Below are 20,149 nucleotides of genomic sequence, written 5' to 3'. Positions count from 1 at the left end.
GTTTCTTTGTTAGAGGTGAAGCCTGTTTTTAAAGACTATTCGGCAACCACAGTCCTTCAACTCTCAAGGTGTTTGACTATTCTTTCTAGTTTTTACTATGCAAAGACTACTATACTAGGCTGCATTAATAGATAGAATCAAGATCATATGAAGTGTCAATACCACTTTATAAGGTCTTGGTAAGGCCATACTTGGAATACTGCATCCAGTGTTGGTCACTATGATGTGAAAAAATGTTGAGACTCTAGAAAGAGTGCAGAGAAGCGCAACAAAGATAATTAGGGGACTGGAGGCTAACACCAGTGGTAGGTTTCAAATTTTTTTACTACCGGTTCTGTGGGTGTGGCTTGGCGGGTGTGGCATGGCTTGGTGGGCGTGGCTTGGTGGGCATGGCAGGGGAAGGATACTGTAAAATCTCCATTCCCACCCCACTCCAGGGGAAGGATACTGTAAAATCTCCATTCCCACCCCACTCCAGGGGAAGGTTACTGCAAAATCCTCATTACCTCCTGATCAGCTGGGACTTGGGAGGCAGAGAATAGATGGGGGCAGGGCCAGTCAGAATTTTTACTACTGGTTCTCCGAACTACTCAAAATTTCCGCTACCGGTTCTCCAGAACTGGTCAGAACCTGCTGAAACCCACCTCTGGCTAAAACATATAAAGAACAGTTGCTGGAATTGGGTATGTTTAGTTTAATAAAAAGAAGGACAAGGGGTGACATGATAGCAGTGTTCCGATATCTCAAGAGGCCGTCACAAAGAAGAGGGAATCAAGCTATTCTCCAAAGCACCTGAAAGCAAGACAAGAAACAATGGAAAGAAATTAATCAAGGAGAGAAGCAATTTAGAACTAAGAAGAAATTTCCTGACAGTTAGAACAATTAATCAGTGGAGCAACTTGCCTCCAGAGATCCAACACCGGCAGTTTTTAAGAAGACATTGGACAACCATTTGTCTGAAATGGTATAGGGTGTCCTGCCTCAGCAGGGGGTTGGACTAGAAGACCTCCAAGGTCCTTTCCAACTATTCCATTCCTTTCCTAGATATCAAGACACCGAGAATCTTACTGAGACCTGTCCTTTTTCATAAAAGTACTACCATTAAGATTGAGCAGAGTAATAATCATGTTCGTTGTTGACAGCCAAATTATTTAAGCTGGTTAGAACCTAAGGGAGACACATAAGGGATGGCCCCAAACTGGAGAAAATGACACTGTTAATGGGAAATGTCATTCAATGTAAAATTATACACTTTGTGGTAAAGATTGCTTAATTTCATATGTCAAATTATGGTGTCTCAGATTATACTGACTGATTAAAGGAGAATCTGACATGTGATGCATTGCAGAAATTGTGACCTAGTATGCTATTGCTTCTGCTGGAAAAAAGATTTGTTGGGGATCATTAAGGGAAAAAATGAAAAATAATTCTGCCAATATGATAATGGATCTATACAGTGAACCTTCTTCGAATATTCTATACAGTTTTGCTCTCTGCAGCTGAAAGAGATTCATGAAAAGCGAGATAAAATGATAAAGAGTTTGGAGCAGCTCCCCCCCCTTTTTTAAAAAGTTACACTAGCTTACACTAGTCTTTTTAACATAGAACAAAAGATAACCGACCAGAAGCATAATAAAGATGAACAATATATGTATATTATGTGAGAACAGTGAGACATACATTTTAATGTATATGTATATACAATGTATATCTTACTGTATAATTATATAATTATCCACCCTACAGGGACCTTGTAGGTCATCTAGTCCAACCCGCCACCCAAGCAGAAGACCTTATACCATTTCAGACAATGGTAGACTGTCCAGTCTCTTAAAAAGAACACCCACAACTTCTGAGGGCAAGCTGTTCCATTGGTTAATTGTCCTCACTGTTAGGAAATTTCTCCTTAATTCCAGGCTGCGTCTCCCCTTGATTATTTTCCATCCATTGTTTCTTGTCCTGCCCTCTGATGCTTTGAAAAATAAGATGACTCTTTCCTTTTTGTGGCAGCCTCTCAAATACTGGAATGCTGCTATCATGTCCCAGGCCTTTAATCATCTTAGTTTTTCTTGTTTGCACTTTTTCCAAAGTCTCAACATTTTTTTTTTTGTAATGTGGTGACCAAAACTGGGTGCAGTATTCTAGGTGTTGCCTTACTAAGGCTTTATAAAGTGGTACTAATGCTTCATGTGATTTTGATTCTATTTTAATTATAGAGTGAGAACAATTAACCAGTGGAACGGCTTGCCTTCAAAAGTTCTGAGTGCTCCATCGCTTAAATGGAGTCATTTAAGAAGAGACTAGACAGCCACTTGTCTGGAATTGTATAGGGTATTCTGCTTGAGCAGTGGGTTGGACTCAAAGACCTCCAAAGCAGGGGTGAAATGCTCCCGGGTTGGACCGGTTTGCTTGATCCGGTAGCGATCTTGGCCGTTGGTTTGGCGATCCAGTAGCGATGGTGGAGCAAAGCTCCGCCCACTTGCCCGGGTGTCATTACTTCCTGGTTTTAACCAGGAAGTAATGTGTTTTTTACCTTCTGTGCATGCGCAAAAGGTCTGCGCGCAGGCGGGCGGTGCATGCACTTCCGAAGCAGTAAGGAAGGTAAGTAGATTTCACCCCTGCTCCAAAGTCCCTTCCAACTCTGTTATTCTGTATTTTGTAATATCCTGGAGGAGAGGGGAAAGCTATCATAATAAATGTTAGAACACCAAATCATCTAATGGCTGATTGATTGGAACATATATTTAAACTTTGAACTTGCCTCATAAGTGGTAGTGATGGCAAGCCTTTAAAATGTAAAACAGCCATTTAGAAGGCTATCACAGTTATTAATCATAATAATCATATATTACCTCCATATCTGAGGCAAAGTTCACGATCAATACAAGTGGAAAGAAGGTACTTTTATGCTCATGCCATGTCTCTCACCCACACAACTCATCTGCTGAGGAAGGCTGATTTAGGGCATCTCTCCCATTGCAATTAGTGGAACCATGTTTAAGTAAATATTCATAACATTGGTTTATATGTACCATTCATTTTTAATGTGATTTGAGTGCTGCTTGTTTGGAGGGTGTCCAAAGAAAGTTTAGGAGAATCAGAAGCTTATGGTATCTGTGTGTAAGAACAGTGACAGATCAAAGATGACAGGTGCTTTTCCAGAGGCAGTGACTTCAGAATGCCTGGATGCATTTTGAAGCTGAGTGACACCTCACAGAATTGAATGATAGAAAGCTAAGAAGGTGTCACTGTATTCAATGTATACATCCATTATCCATTAGTCTTTTGTTTGAATTACGTCATAGTAGGAGATCCAGAGTAGCCCCCTTTTCATTCATAAGGATTCCTTGCTATGCTATGTCACCTTCTCCAGTGCTCCAAATTTAAGCTACAAACAGAGTCTCCGGAGAAGGGCGGCATATAAATCGAATCAATCAATCAATCAATCAATCAATCAATCAATCAATACAAATGCAATAAGCTACAAAGATGAAGTGAAAATATGCCACAATATTTATTAAATTAAAATGCTACCCATCTCACAATTGAAGGAACAGTGTTTATTTCCCTTTCTAGTGCTTACTTAGCGATCCTTTGTCTTAGTGGATAAAAAACCATAGCAAACACCATAGACATAATCACAGGTTTATGTTTATGGAGTTCATGGGTTGTCAAATAGGTGTTGCCATCTGAAAGGCATTCCTATCCATATCAATTTTAAAGATAGAGCATAAAATGAGGAACCCACTGACCATAAGCACCTTGGCCAGCAGACAAAGTAGGCATTGGGGACACCTGTGGACCTGTTCAGCTCTACGGTTTCAAGATAATTACATCTCAACTCTTTTCACAATTGGAAATATGTCATCTTTCATCAGGGCTGGAGAGGAAATTGCCTGCTTGCCCCCAACCAAATATCTGTCTGTCTAGCCCAGAGGTCCCCAAACTTGGCAGCTTTAAGACTTGTGGACTTCAACTCCCAGAATTCTGGGAGTTGAAGTCCACAAGTCTTAAAGCTGCCAAGTTTGAAGACCTCTGGTCTAGTTACAAGGTAATGGGGGAAGACTGAAAGAGAATTGCATGCAGACTATGGGTTGGAATTTTTCTGATATCCAAAAAGACTAGATTTTTTTCTGGAGGGGGGGCAGGCAAGCTTCCAGGTTGTTTGATTATCAGGATCATGTTGGATGCTGAATGCAGAAGGACTATCTTGTTCTGAATTACTTGTTAACAATGATTAATCAGCTACTGCAGGAAGTGTCTACATAGTTTTCTGGGTATATGATCAGAGAAGAAGTAAATCTGGGAAATGTGAGGTCTTTTCTGTAATCTTTCAACATTTGGAGAGCTTTGGAGATCCATACTCTCAGCCTTTCAGGAGAGGAGACCAAATAAAAAGGCTGCTGGATACCAGCAGACATATGTTCTTGCTCAAATTGTTTTCCTATAATGGATCTTCCAGTTGCCAATAACAAGCCTGCTTATTAATTGTCTGATAAGGAACATAGTGGAGATATTGTTCTTTGTGTTTTTAAAAACAAAGGGCTGTAATTCCAAAACTGTTGGGTTCCCTTCTGTCTTGTAAGAGTTCCATAGACCAATTTGTGATGTCTTGTGTGCTTTGACAACAATTGAGTGGGCCATTGGAGATGGAAATTTCCATCAGGCAGAATCCAATCATGTAAGCTGATGTCAAACTTCACACCAGGCAGTCAATAAATGTTAACATTCTAAAAGTCAACCTATGTTTAAGTATTGTCTACAGAAGAAACTTTGCTGACATGATATATCTAGATAAATTGTTTTAGTCCGGGTAGAAAAGAAGTCACATATGCACAGAATATTTGTTTTACTTATTTATTTATGAGGTTACTTTCCATCGTTTTTGGGATTTAAGATGGAGTACTAATTCAGTGTAGTGCCTCTAGGTTTTCCACAGCAACAAACCTATGATTTAGATTTCTGTGGCTGGGATTGGATTTGAACCTGAGTCTCAACAGTGCCATTCCATCACCTTAATTGCTACACTACAGTGGCTGTCTGTGGGAAAAGTTAAATAAAAATTCATTCATTATGGCAAATTATTATTTTAGCGTTATGCATATGTTGGATGGAATTGAATGGATAAAATTGATATCCCAAAGGTGTTTTCTTTGTTTTTTGTTAAAGAAGTTTCACTTCTTATCCAAGAAGAGAAACATCCTTGTCTTCAAGGAAAAACAAAGTCCAGTTGTCTCTTGAAAAAGCACCATTGGGACAACCATGATCTGGTTGACTGAGAATTTCCATAGATGTTGGAATTGATAAGATTCTGAAAAAAAAATGGGAAACGAGTTATTTAAAGAACAAAAGGCAGCATTTGAAAGGTATAGGGATGTGGTGGAAGGAGTCATTTTCATGTATAGAAAATACAGAGAGCTACAGTGGATGGTATTGATATAAAATTGATTAACTATTTGTGAACTCCCAGCAGAGATTTATTTCCATCCCCTCAACTGTTTTACATATCTTTATTTACCAATACCCTTTTCTTGGTATCACAGTATTTCTATTTTCACAGAAAAACCCTACTGAATACAGACTGCAGCTTGAAAATAAAACTTTGTTTGTGGGAAAATACAATATTTACATAAGTTGTGATTTATTTAAGCTTCCAATAAAATATGTCTGAACACTTGGGGTTCCTTGGCAACAAATTTGGATTTGGAGAACTTTAAGACAACAAAGGCTATGAGGTACTCTTTATATAGGTTTGGATTGCAATTTACGACACCCAAGATGAGAAAACCCAGATGGAAGTAGCTAGTGTAAAGCATATCATAATATGTTGACAGCTGGTATCACTTATTCATCCCTGCATTATTTGGGTATATTTCGTGATAAGGGCTCTGATTAAGAAAGCTGATATTCAAATTGCTCATCAGTTTTCCTTGACCCTGCAATGCTAATTGCTCATTGAGAACCAGGGATAGAGGATTTACAGGCTCATCAGTCTTAGTCAGTGATTTGCACTGGATTATCTTCAAATCAAAGACGTTAATCAAATCCCAACCCAATGAAAAGCAACGCTTGTCATATCTATCCCTGAAGTTCAGTATTGTCATGAAATCAGGTAACAATTGATGATTCTGAATGCCAGGTAGCATCACTTAGGAGTGAAAGGAATATTGATGCTATCACAAGAGAAAGGAATATTGATGCTATCATGTCCTCCAATCCATGTATTAGATTTCAAATCTCATCAACCATAGGCACCATGGCTAATGGCAAGCAGCATGAGAGCTACTGTTCCAAAGATTTGAACAGCTGTTCAAATTGTGTATCTGTTCTACTTGTGCATCTTGGTGGTCAAAAATACAGATCTCAACACTATAATGATTTTCTTTTTTTCATGTGTAATATTTGAGAAACCATTACAAATGTTCTGGCATAAGATGGTCACCTTAATATTTGATGCTCGGTCATATCAAGCCCCATCCGTTGGCAGACATATATAGATCTTCAGAATAAATAAATATGCCATAATTGCCAGATGCAAGAAAAATGTGTGGAGACCAATGAGCCACCAGTACCGCAATTTTAATTTCTTTACTAATAAAGGCTTCCATGTTCACCAAGGCTTTTGTCTACTCATGTCAGCTGATGGACTTCCCATTCACTTTGCTTGTCAAATGACAATTACATGACTGCAATATATTGCATCAGTTGTAATTGTCAGATAGTTGCCAAATCTTGATCATATGAACACAGAGACTCTGTGACTGCTTTAACTATAAAAACAGGTCATAAGTCTCCTTGATCAGTGATCTTGTCTTTTTGAATGCTTGTTGAATGAATAGTCATTAAACCAGGATTATTTGTACTGAAAGGCAATCCCAATTTACTGCTAGTGGAACACAAAGGAAAACATCTACAAAAGTCATGATCGCTACCTCAGTCTCAATTTCCATAAGCAGGGAGAATTCTAATTGAAAGTACAGAATGTACTGGGAAAAGTATTTACAACTATATTTATTGAGGGGAATGTACTTACCCTATACATGATTTTGTGAAATCCCATTCCTTGAATGTGCAAATCAATGTGTAAACAAAATGCATTTATCATCAGGAAAATTGCCTGTCCTTCAAATCTCCATCTGGACAGCTGCTAGTGTCACAATGTTAATCCTGTTTGCATTAACACAGCGTCCTGATGCCATGCTTTCATGAAATAAAAAATAATGCTTTCAGAAATGGGACCAGTTCGGTACTGAATGCAAAGTATCAGAGTTGTAAGCATTCAGTGCATCCCACAAAGTCCTTCTAAAACTGCCACCATATTGTACATTTTATCATATCAGAAGGTAGCATTAGATGTAAAGGAAATATTTTATATATATGAGAGAGAGAAAGAGTGTATTAATATGTATCAGGGGTGGGTTCTACTTACCTTTACTACCAGTTTGCAATGGGGCCGCGCATGCGCAGAAGCTTCCTGATGATGTCAGGGTCGGTGGGTGGACCCCCCCGCCAGTTTTACTGCCAGTTCTATAGAACTGGTCCAAACTGGGGGCAACCCACCACTGATATATATGTGTATGTGTATGTGTATATGTATATGTATTGTGTGTATGCAAAATATCAGAGTTGTAAGCATTCAATGCATCCCACAAAGTCCTTCTAAAACTGCCACCATATTGTACATTTTATCATATCAGAAGGTAGAATTAGATGTAAAGGAAATATTTTATACAGAGAGAGAGAGAGAGAGAGAGAGAGAGAATGAATATGTATCAGGGGTTGGTTCTACTTACCTTTACTACCATTTGCAACGGGGCCGCACATGTGCAGAAACTTCCTGATGACATCGGGGTCGGTGGGCGGAGCCTCCTGCCAGTTTTACTATCGGTTCTATAGAACCAGTCCAAACCAGGGGGCAACCCACCACTGATGGGTATGTGTATGTGTATGTGTATTGTGTGTATGAAATACACACAATACATATACATGTATTGTATGTATAGAAAATAAATTTATTTTTTGTCCTGGTTTGGCTTTGTACTATGGCTTCTCTACTCCATGTATGTCACTCCACTCAAAAACCCAGCAAGGATTTTGGGAAAACTTTAATCTAAGTTTGCTTAATTACACTAGAAGAAATGCCTGGTTTTTGTAAGTAATCAAATGCTTTCTGTCTAAAATTAAAATCAAAATGCACATCTTTGCCTATATCCTAGTGATCAGAACTCAGAAACTTCTTCAGTAGAACTTCATCCTCCTCCTTCTCACCTCCTAACTCTGACTCTAATATATTTCATCTGCATGGTCATTTCGAGCAAGGCCTGCCTATTAAACCTTTTCCCCAACACATATACTAAAACCTATGACCTCCAGGATTCATTATTTTCCATCCTTTTCAGTCAATGCTTTGAAAAAGAAAATAAATGGTCAGGCAGAAAAATACTCTAGCCTCAAGGTAGGTGAATGATTTCCCCCCCCCCCAAACAGGGACTTCTGATGGATTTTTCTAATGAATCTTCTTGATTCCTGTCAGTTTTGTCGCAGATGCTCAGGTTGTTTTGATAGATAAGTGTCAGCTCCGAAAGGGTTTTTTGTTGATATTCAACTTCACAAAAGATCCGTTGGCAGCCTGTCAGCTTTCTAAAAAATTGAGTTTTCTCAGAGTTAAGCTTCATCAGACTCATTGGAAATTTTGTTTACTAATGAAAGCCTTCAATTCCTACAAATTCTGTCATCAACTGTACTTCAATAGGATAGTGTGCAAATGCCAATAGCTGCCAGCAAATATACAAGGTGAATTTCCTGCTACTTTTTCCTCCACGGTGATTTCTTCTCACTTTTTTCTCTGCACATAGTTAAGGAAAGACATTCCATTGTTTTCCCCTTTTGCTCAACAAACAAATCAAGATGATACCATCATTATTGAATAGCATGGATACAACAGATATGATGTGTCCCTTTTCTTCCTAATGCTAACCCTTTGGGTCAAACCATTACAGCTTATTTAGGCTCTTCAGAGTCTTCCCATAAAATCTTTCTAAACTCTGGTACCCAAGGATCTTTTCTGTGTAGGGAGTGCCTATAAAGACTTGTTGTATGTAGTGGCTATGAACTTCTCACAATCATAACTGAGGAAACCTAGGACATTACCATACTTCCCAGCATCACAATTAGGAAAACTAAGCCTTAGAAAAAGATGTTATTTAGATTATTTAACACAATAGCATGGTACTGGAGTTGCAAATATTTTGGAATCCAATTTTCTATCAATACTAGTTAGCATGACTTGTGGAAAGAGTTTGATGGAAGTCTATAGTCAAAACATTTCATATTTTCCATGTCCCACTGGGTTATTTTAATTTCCAATTGTATTTATGTCAGTTTATTACTTGGTAGATTTAGAAACTGCCCAGATCTGCCCAATAAAGGTAATGAAGTCATTGTCTAGATCTGTGTAGGGCTTTCAAATAACAGTGGTCAGTTTTTAACTGTGCCCTGCATATCTATGTTGGCATATTATTAATGTGACTGCATGCTAAAAAGTAAATGCATGTAGGATCATACTGTGCTGCACACATCATATCTGACATCATAAGATTATATTGCAAAAGTGCAATCTGTAATATATATAATATTGCAATTTATATTATAAAATAGATATATTGTATATATGGATATATGTCCACAATACATAAATGCATATTTTTATGTGCATGCAGTTACATTGAATAAGAAATTCACATAAAATAGGGAATGGGGTTTGAAACCAGAATCTCCTCCAGGAGCTCTGAGCTGGATTGTTTTCTTGGAGACATTTCAAAACCCAAACTAGGTAACATCATCAGTGCTAGTAAGGAGTGAGGTTTGGCCTCAGTTTTTGTTCCAGTTGCTTTCCCTGTCAGTGTTGATGGGAGCAGTTTTGAAGGTTCTTTGGTTGGGCTGTTTACTGTTAGTGTGTTTGGCCAGTAACACTATGCGGAACATAAACTGAGGACAAACCCTACTCCTTACTAACATTGATGATATTACCTAGTTTGGGTAATGAAATGTCTCCAAGAAAACAACCAAGCTCACAGAGCACCAAGGACCCCTCATTTCAATTGTGAACGACAAATATTCTCCTTTATTAGAATCTCCTCTTTTATATGCAAATATATTTTTAACTTGGTTGTTAATGGTCTCAGTGTGTGTGGCTTTTTCTGATGTTAATTCTATATCAAAACATTCTTCTGCCCTGATGATGTAGTGGTTAAAGTCCAGTGTTGTAGGCAAACTCTACCCACAGTCTGGAGTCCGATCCTGACAGGGCTCAAGGTTGACTCAGCCTTCCATCCTTCCAAGGTCAGTAAAATGAGGACCCAGATTGTTGGAGACAATAGGTAAAATAATGCCTATTGGCATTATTTTGGAGTGCTATGGGACGGTATATAAGTCTAAATGTTATTGCTGTTGCTATTGCTATTAGCAGGTGATGCGGTGGCTAAGATGTTGAGCTTGTCGATCAAAAGGTAGGCAGTTCAGCGCTTCAAATCCCTAGTGCCGCATAACGGGGTGAGCTCCCGTTACTTGTCCCAGCTTCTTCCAACCTAGCAGTTCAAAAGCATGTAAAAAAAATGCAAATAGAAAAATAGGGATCACATTTGTTGGGAAAGTAACAGCGTTCCATGTGCCTTTGGCATTTAGTCATGCCGGTCACATGACCACGGAGACGTCTTTGGATAGAGGTGGCTCTTCAGCTTTGAAACGGAGATGAGCACCGCCTCCTATAGTCGGGATCAACTGGCACATATGTGCAAGGGAACTTTTACCTATTGCTATTAGCACGGGTGGATATGGAAAAGAGTGCTAAGGTCATGGCCCCTATGAAATCCTCTCCCTCCACCCTGCAAACATTAATGCAGAATTTTTCCTTTCCTTCTCTTATGATAAAGAAGCAACTTATCTGGGTTGCATAATGGGCTTTTCTGATCTAAAGAGTCACAGAGACTGCAACTCTGACAAGAGAGCTATTCCCAACAACATGCTTTCAAACTTTCCTTGAAATAATTATTTTTTAAAAAATCAATGCAAATTCCAGCTTTGAAGTCATCTTCCTTTATTCTGAACTTTCATGGGTAAAGTAATGTATTCAACAGTGGGCCTAAGGAAAGTAAAGTTGTGACATATGAGCAAATGTGGCCAATTGCTCTCCTGTTATAAAGCTAAAGGACTATAAACTCTGAGATGGCCAAATACTTCTAACTGCTGATGTAGAAAATCCCAATATTTCCTATTCAGTATATGATTGGTTTTTTTTTTTAAAAAGTGCTACAATTCCATCCAGTTGTGAGAAGTTTCAGTATTTATTTAGAGCAGATGTTTTTGGAAGGAGGTCACCAAAGGCTTATGACATTTCCTTTTAATATGTTTAATTAAATCTTTTAAACAAGAAAATAAAAATTAATACAAACACTAACATTAACACTAATATAAACAGGAAAAGAAAGAAAGAAATCAAAGGCAAAAAAAATCAACAAAAGAAAAAGATATAAAGTAAAATAGAAAAGAAAGAAAAAAGATATAAAGAAATAGATTCCAATATTCTTCACAGCAGTTACAAGCGCAAATATATTCTAACCTTTCTGTCTAAAGTTATATCATATTACTCTTTTTTCTATAACCTATCCTGTCTAATCATCAAAACCATTAATCATTTTTTCCATTTTTACACAAAAAGTCCATAAAAGGCTTCCAGTCACCAATAAATGTAGATAATGTCTTTGGTCTAGTCAGGCTTGTGACATTTTCTGATAATTCTATTTATTTATAGAATGATCATAGAGCATATAAAATGAATACTTTCATAGCACAAGCTATTCTTCCACATCAGAACTCCAGTCAAGATTTTAGAATACTTTATTTAAATAATAGAGCTCAGGCTTCCCTTTCTATCTTCATGCCTCTCTTAGTCTAATTTCCCAGTTCGAAACTATAATTTGTGGTTGGACCTAAATCACATCAGTTTTGGCTAGGAGGAGAAAATATGAAATGGTTAGTTGAAGACCTGTAGTTGACAATAGCCAAACTAAAAACAATATACCTAAATTTTTCATTAACCTTCAAAGAAGTCTTAGGAATTCTCTTGGCTCCTACCTCACTTTCAGAGGTGGTATTTAGCCGGTTCGGACCAGTTCACCCGGACCAGTAGCTGAAATCGCAGGTGAGACCGGCCACCCGCCCTGGCTCTATGCCATACTATTTAGGGACATTTTTGAGGTCGGGCACATACGCGGAAGGTCGTGCGCATGCATGAACGCACACGCGTACTCACATTTCCGAATCGGTAGGGAAGGTAAGTGAATACCACCCCTGCTCACTTTATTGTTATTGCCAAAGCAGCTTTTTTTGTTTGTTTGTTTGGTCAATGACAAGAGGCCAGGCATTTATCAATCTGCAGGCACCAAAGAAAGAATAGAAAAGGGAGAACATTGTCTTCATTTTAATACAAGCCAATCTAATTCTTACTTTCTGAACCAATATGTGAACAAGGAAGTAATTATTCTTTATTTGATACATGTCTCTGCATCTGATGATGTACTTCTCTAATTTAAAAAAAAATATGCAAAAATGTAGAAACGGGAAAGGAATATAATAACCTCTTTCCCCACATAGATTATGGAAAATAAAAGCAAATATGCACCCAAGTAAACCCATATTTAAGTAGATGCAAAGGGGCATGAAAATTATATTTGCTCATAGTTATTCGGACAAGGTACCTTGCAGGTAAATCAAAATAATTACTGAGAGCTCCTCCTTTTTTTTTTTTTTTTTTAAAAAGATAATTGTTAAATCATGCTTGAAAAAAAATGGCAAAGTTATACAAAGCAAAATCTACAGATTCACCCATTCCTAGCAGCAAAGGAAGGTTTCTATGCACCAGTTGGGGTGGGGTGGGGTGGTTAGCATTTTTTTACACTTTTCATTTTCTAGCGCTTTATCAGAAAAGTAGAGCAAAATGAGAAGACAAATCAGAAAAAAAAAAACAAATATGGGAAAAAATTGGCATGAAGGGACTGACTTATGAGGAAAGTGTAAAAGAAGTATATTTAGTTCTGTTAGGCAATGACTAAGAGGACATGAGATAACCATCTGCAAATACATGACAGATGCAAATAATACTTTTGGGAGAAAAGAAGCCAGGCATGGAAATTTGTTAAGTTGTCTAATGGGAGGGGATGGATTTTCAGAAAAGCATCTGCTCTTACTGTGAAATCCCATCCCCACCAATTACTTTTGCAGAACTTCTACCAAAGGACCAAAAGCACCAACATTGATAGGTCTTTGTGCTTTTCTACTCAGCAGGATTGGCCTTAGGATTCCATACCTCGAGGATCCCATGTCCGAGAGCGGAAGGTTGAAACGCCCTTCGTTGCAGATGGCCAGAGGGACTCCTATATGCATTCCCGCCGATTCCCCTCATAGCGCGAGTTCTCCAGAAACTGATTTCCGGACAGGCAGAGATTCTTCTGGTAGCGCCTCATTGGCCGCGCCGGCCATGTTTCACCGACCTTGTAACTTTGTCTGTGTCCCAGCCTTGGAGAATCCCTCTGGAGAGGGTGTCTCTCAGCCAGGAGGAAGACATATCCACCAACACATTAATTCCCCAGCAAGAGGCACTACCCTTCACTTTCTAGCCTGTCAGCTGGTGACCCAATCACAACACTCCAACTGTAAGGGGTGGGGATCCAAAAAACTCTCAATGGAGTTTGTAGCAGGGTAATGGAAGCCCTATTTTTTTTTCTTTGCGCAAAACATATGGAGCTTTGATCACGGTGTTGCAACCTCCATTTTAAGATTTTGGACTCCACCACCACCAATGCAGATATCACCAACACCACAGGGATGGGGTGAAATGGCCATCGCAGTTGCCTATCATAGTATAATTCTCTGGTAATCTCCCAACGGCAGTATTGTATTGCTAGGGCAACCAGATGGTGTGGCAAGAATGCCAGAGAGCTGGGTTTCTCAAGCACAGTGAACCAGGCAGAGGGTTTTCCAATGTGTGTTTCACCATGCCTTAGGGTAGGGCCTATCAGAAAAATTGCAAATGAGATCTAGCTCAGTCTGGTGCTTTTGGGAAAGTGGCAGAGCCACTGTCTGGAATGTATGGGCCAAAACTATGGAACTGAGTAAAAGGATTTAGGGAGAAAGACAATACATGCATTTGACTTATGAGTCAAATGGCTCAAATGTTTTCGTTCTCTTTCCTTCTCTGTAGCCTGTTGTGGTTTGTTGATTAGATTTCCTTCAATTTCATAACACTAAATCAATCACCTTAAAAAAAGGTGTGCGCGTGTTGGGGGGCGGGTTATAAATTACTTGAGGCTTATGAAAACATATTGTAGTTGCTCAGGAACATCAGGAATCCCAAAAGGAATCAAGCTATTGGAACTTACAAAAGGTATTTTTGGTTTGCGTATTTGTCTATGGATGGGATGGGAAAACTGGGACCAGAAATAACAAAGCTTTTCCTTCTGGAAAGGAGTTATTCATGACGATGGGAAGGGACAAGTAAATAAGCTCCAGCAATTCTCACTAAGAGAGATGATTTGGCAAGTACAGAGAATCTACTTTCTATCCAATCAAAGCGATGGATATATATATGCTATTTTAGGAGTCACACACAGATTTATTATTTTATTTTTATTGTATAAATTATTAAATTTTATTTTTATTTATTTATTTTTCCTGTTTGTATGTATGTATGTATGTATGTATGTATGTATGTATGTATGTGTGTGTGTGTATATATATATATATATATATATATATATATATATATATGTTTTTCTTCTAGCCAGGTTTTCCCTACGTAGCCAAGGTTTTTTTTGTAGCTCCAGCTCAGTAGAATCACATCTACTCGGTTCTGGGCTTTTTTCCTTTCTAACACCTAGCCCAGAAAAAAGCCCAGAACCGAGTAGATGTGATTCTACTGAGCTGGAGCTACAAAAAAACCTTGGCTATGTAGGGAAAACCTGGCTAGAAGAAAAACACACATAAACCCTACAAAGAAGTAAGAATGAATATATATATATATATATATGTACATGTGTGTGTGTGTGTGTGTGTGTGTGTGTGTGTGTGTGTGTGTCTTTGGTTATTCGGGTTTTCTCCCACGTAAAATTGGAAGTGTCTTGGCGATGTTTCAACGAAGTCTCATTCGTCATCTTCAGGCTGGTGTTTTTGGCTTCGTGCTTCTAGGAGCAATGTGTGATTGCAGCTGTTTCTTCCTTTTAACTGCCAGTGGGGGTGTGAACTGATTGGGTGGGAGCTTGGCTGTGTTCTGATTGGGTGGAGGTGTGTTCTGATTGGGTGGAGGCTTGGCTGTGCTCTGATTGGATGGGGGGTTGGCTGTGCTCTGATTGGATGGGGGGGGTGTTCTGTTTGAGTGGGGGCTTGGTTGTGCTCGGATTAGTCCGAGTTGCAGGGGGATTTGAGCTGGTGAGCTGCATTGCTGTTGTTTGGCTTCGCGTTCGTGGTCGTGCCACATCTTCATGGTGGGTGTCAGTTTGCTTCATATATGGATTAGAGGGGTTTAAAGTGGCTAATGATGCAGCTGTGGTCTGGCTTCTGGTTTGTGGTCGTGGATGTGTGTTGGTGACATCCTGTGTGGTTTTCGTGAATGTGGGTCTGGTGTCATTCTTTGTATTAGGGACTCATTTGTCAATAAGGGTGGGTTTCCAAATGGCTGGTAGGCGGGAGGTATCATCTCGTTTATTCATGCTGTGTGGGCGTTTTTCTATCTCGATGGCTTCTCTGATTATTCTGTTGCTAAAGTGTTCAGTTTTGGCGATAGTTCTGGTCTTTTTAAAGTCAATTTCATTTCCTGTGGCTTTAAAGTGTTGGACCAGGGAAGAAGTTGGTTCCTCAGCTGCATCATTAGCCGGTGGGAGGCTATTGGCGGCAGAAAGTCATTTCGTAGATACCCCAGCCCTAAGCCATGGAGCGCTTTAACAGTGGTCACCAACACCTTGAAGCGCATCTGGAAGACCACCGGGAGCCAGTGCAGCTCGCGCAGGAGAGGTGTCACATGGGAGCACCCCATCGCTCCCATAATCCCCCATGGCATATATATGTATGTATGTTTTCTGAGGTTTTCGTGGGTGTTTGTATGTAGGTCTTTGGTTATTCGGGTTTTCTCCCACGTAAAATTGGAGGTTTCTTGGCAACGTTTCAAAGAAGTCTCATTCGTCATCTTCAGGCTGGTGTTCTCGGCTTCGTGCTTCTAGGAGCAATGTGTGTGATCACACCTGTTTCTTCCTTTTAACTGCCAGTGGGGGTGTGGCCCCACACATCCACACATCCACGCAGAAAGCAGACTCGAACCCACACTGATGATGAGGCACGACCCTGGACCAGAAGCCAGACCACAGCTGCATCATTAGCCACTTTAAACCCCTCCAATCCATACATGAAGCACACTGACATCCACCATGAAGAGATGGCATGGCCACGAACACGAAGCCAAACAACAGCAACACAGCTCACCAGCTCAAATCCCCCTGCTACTCAGACTAACCTGAGCACAACCAAGCCCCCACCTAAACAGAACACACACCCAGCCAATCAGAGCACAGCCAACCCCCCCCATCCAATCAGAGCACAGCCAAACCCCCAACCAATCAGAACACACCTCCACCCAATCAGAACATAGCCAAGCTCCCACCCAATCAGTTCACACCCCCACTGGCAGTTAAAAGGAAGAAACAGCTGTGATCACACACATTGCTCCTAGAAGCACGAAGCCGAGAACACCAGCCTGAAGATGACGAATGAGACTTCGTTGAAACGTTGCCAAGAAACCTCCAATTTTACGCGGGAGAAAACCCGAATAACCAAAGACCTACACACACACACACACACACACACACACACATATATATGTGAGATTTCATCCCACCATGGCCATTTAACATCTTTTTTTCAACATAGGAAAAAACCCTGATTGCAAAAATATCACACATTTATACCTATGAATTAAAAGAAATAAATATTTGACCTCTACTGTGTGATTGTAACATATATATATATATATATATATCTCGCCTGGCACGCGCAGCATCACACATTCTTCTTCTGGGTTTCTGGTGCACATGCACATTCCATGATCAGCTGGCATTTTTGCATGTGACAGTGCTGGAAACTAGAAGAGCTGGTCTTCCGTTCTTCTGTGTAAGCATGCGCGCTGGTCAGCTGATAGTTGTGTGCATATGCGCACCAGAATCCCAGAAGAATAGCTGGCTGAAACTGGAAGTTCAGTAATTGAAACCAGAAGTTCATTTTCAGGTGCGCACATGTGCCCTGGGCAGCTCCTCTTCCAGGTTGTGGCCTAGATGCGTGCTTGCGCTCACCATCACTGATATGTACATTTAGATTTGATGTTTTATCTACTTGCATACACAGAGGCAGAGTTAATGCTAACAGGATCCTCTAGAGCAACGATGGCTAATCTTTTCAGCACCGAGTGCCAAAAAGGAAGCACAGACGCATCTGGGACGCAACCCGGAAGAGGAGCTGCCCAGGGCACATGTGTGCACCCAAAAATGAACTTCCAGTTTCAGCTACTGAAAATCCAGTTTCAGCCACCTACTCTTCTGGGATTCTGGCGCGCGTGTGCACACGATGATCAGCTGACCGGCGCACATGCTCACGCAGAAGAATGGAAGACCAGCTCTTCTAGTTTCCAGCATTGCTGCATGCAAAAATGCCAGCTGATCATTGTGCGTGCATGCACGCCAGAAACCCGGAAGAGAAATGGGCGACGCCGCGAATGCCAGGCGACATGGCTCCGGGTGACACTTCGGGCCCGTGTGCCATAGGTTCGCCATCACAGCATGTGATTCCTCTAGAGCTTGCATCTCAAACAAGAACTTGTTTCTCCAGTTCCCAATTTATAAATAGGGCTATTATCAAATTAGGTACGATCTCTTTATGCTGTTTGAACAGAAGCTGTTTGTTCTTCCTCTATCATATACTTCATTCTATTATTCCTTTGAAGACTTTGCTTATTCCTCTTTGTGTCTGTCTTTATTCTTCCAGCTTTCTTAATCTTCCCTCCTTTTCTTCTTTTGATAAATTAATCGTACGTATTCTGTCCTGACTGCTTCCCCTTCACATTTTCTTGGACCTAGAAAGTTGATCAACATTTTACTTGCTAAATGTTCAGGTTTCCTTTTATTGTGCAGGTGAACAAAGACTGCCTCTAATTATTTGTGGGAAGTTGAGATAAAACAGACAGCTGGAAAGTCACTGCAACCTGTGTCCTTTTCTGCAGAGAACAAGTATAAAACCGGAATAGAAGATTGTCATTGTGAGTGAATCTATTGAGGCTCAGTTCCGTGAAAAAAATGGTTATATCCGGGAGGGAGGAGTTAATATTGATTTGACATTCAGTTATACAGTCAAGCTTTACTCTTCCTTACATACTTCTTTTTTAACAATGAGAATGGGGTGTATGGATGGCTGCAACTTCTTGACTGTGTTATCACCAGAATGGAGGAAGTCCAGTCATAACGTTGGGTCACTATTAATATAAGATACTTCCCAGATCCTAGTCTGCAACTCCCAGAGATGAAATTGCTGATGTTAGGCAACAGTGTGACTGCTTATGGCGGCATGATTTTTTGCAAAGAAAAAAAAAATGCTAAAATACAAGAAGAAATGGAAAAACTAACAATCATTTTTTGTGAGGCAAAATACACTTTTTCCATCTTTCAGGTACTCAATCCCTCAAGCAGGAAAAACAAACAAATAACAAACAGTGATTTTATTTTCCTATTAGAAACACCATTATATCATTGGACATGTTTCCCTATGACCCTTGGTAGTTGTGAGGTGTGTGTGTGTGTGTGTGTGTGTGTGTGTGTGTGTGTGTGTGTGAGAGAGAGAGAGAGAGAGAGAGAGAGAGAGAGAGAGAGAGAGAGAGAGAGAGAGAGAGAATTTTTGAAGAGATGCCTATATTTCAGACTTAGGGTGGAAGTTGCCTTGGTTCTTTTTATAATACCAGGCAACTATGATTTTAATTTAATATATTATATAACTTTAATGCTCATAATGTTCATTTTGTTCATATGAATTATTAAATGTTAATTACATATATCTGAACTAACTGATTTTCTGTCAGTGTGGATGAGTGTGTGTGAATGTGTGGATCTAGCTTTGTGTATTTCAGACTGCATGCTCTGAAAGAGATTACTATACTTCAAAGACTGACCATCTGCAAAATTTCTGCTGTTTATAGTTTTTTAAAAAATAAAGTATCAGTTTCTGTATAGATTTTAACTACATTACAATAGCTGATTAGTCTAAATTTGCTTATATCATCTGATCAGATTTCATTATGAATACTATATCCTACATAATTTAATTCATTCATATTTCATTGAGAATAGATAGAAATGCTATTGTGGCTTCTCACTGTGTGAAGACAGATTTGAGATCTAAGGAAATTAAAGTTAGTATTGTTTTTGATTTTCAAATGAAAAATGAGGTTTGCTAAGAGCTCTCTCCTATTTTGTAGAAATACACTACATGGTGCCCTTTCAGCCAATTTTCTGAAGCTTCTTCTGAGCATCCATAATGATGGGTAAGACACAAGTGAGAAAAGTAATAGTTCTAAATTTACTATGTTTCAGCAGATGGCAGCACCTGGCTGACCTTGTGTGGGATGAGAATGAAGTGATGGGACTGGATGGGATTTCTTCAGAGAATACTAAGGCTGAAAGCTAAATTAGCATGTTTGAAAACATATTGTAAGAGGGCAAAGACAAGCCACTTCCATTTTGCTATTGATAAAGCTATATGGACATGTCCTTGAAATCACCAGGAATTTAGCTTGACTTGAAGGTCTATTTAACATCTTGAATGTGCAGTCTGATCTTGTTTTTCCACATGGATTTACTGAAGGTTCACAGGGTTACTATTTTGAAAGCTTAAGTGATGTCAATCTTCTCATATTTGGATTCAGGGTCCTATTTTGCAACCCCAAGCCTCCCTCCTCTCCCATTCCTCCTGTCAATCAGTCTTTTTTGGAAGGTCTTGCTCTGAATGTGAGTGCCATCAGGTATATATAAAAGAGGCTTCCCTGGGATAGATCTTCAATATCTGTAAA

At 39.5% G+C, this 20,149-nt stretch overlaps 1 long non-coding RNA gene across 1 annotated transcript in view; it reads left to right on the top strand.

Moving 5' to 3' along the window:
* Positions 1 to 19,623, top strand: part of LOC148112787 (uncharacterized) — a 30,086-nt gene extending 10,463 nt beyond the window's left edge. Inside the window, exons 2-3 of the long non-coding RNA XR_015728881.1 lie at positions 18,225 to 18,349; positions 19,559 to 19,623. This is a non-coding gene — a long non-coding RNA (uncharacterized LOC148112787). The remainder of the gene's footprint in view (positions 1 to 18,224; positions 18,350 to 19,558) is intronic.
* The last annotated feature ends 526 nt before the right edge of the window (positions 19,624 to 20,149 follow it).

Source organism: Pantherophis guttatus, chromosome 7 (genome assembly GCF_059756535.1).
Source record: "Pantherophis guttatus breed Tessera chromosome 7, ASM5975653v1, whole genome shotgun sequence".
NCBI classification, from domain to species: domain Eukaryota; kingdom Metazoa; phylum Chordata; class Lepidosauria; order Squamata; family Colubridae; genus Pantherophis; species Pantherophis guttatus.
The sequence above is the reverse complement of the archived record's forward strand: the minus strand, read 5'-3'. Positions and strand labels throughout refer to the sequence as shown.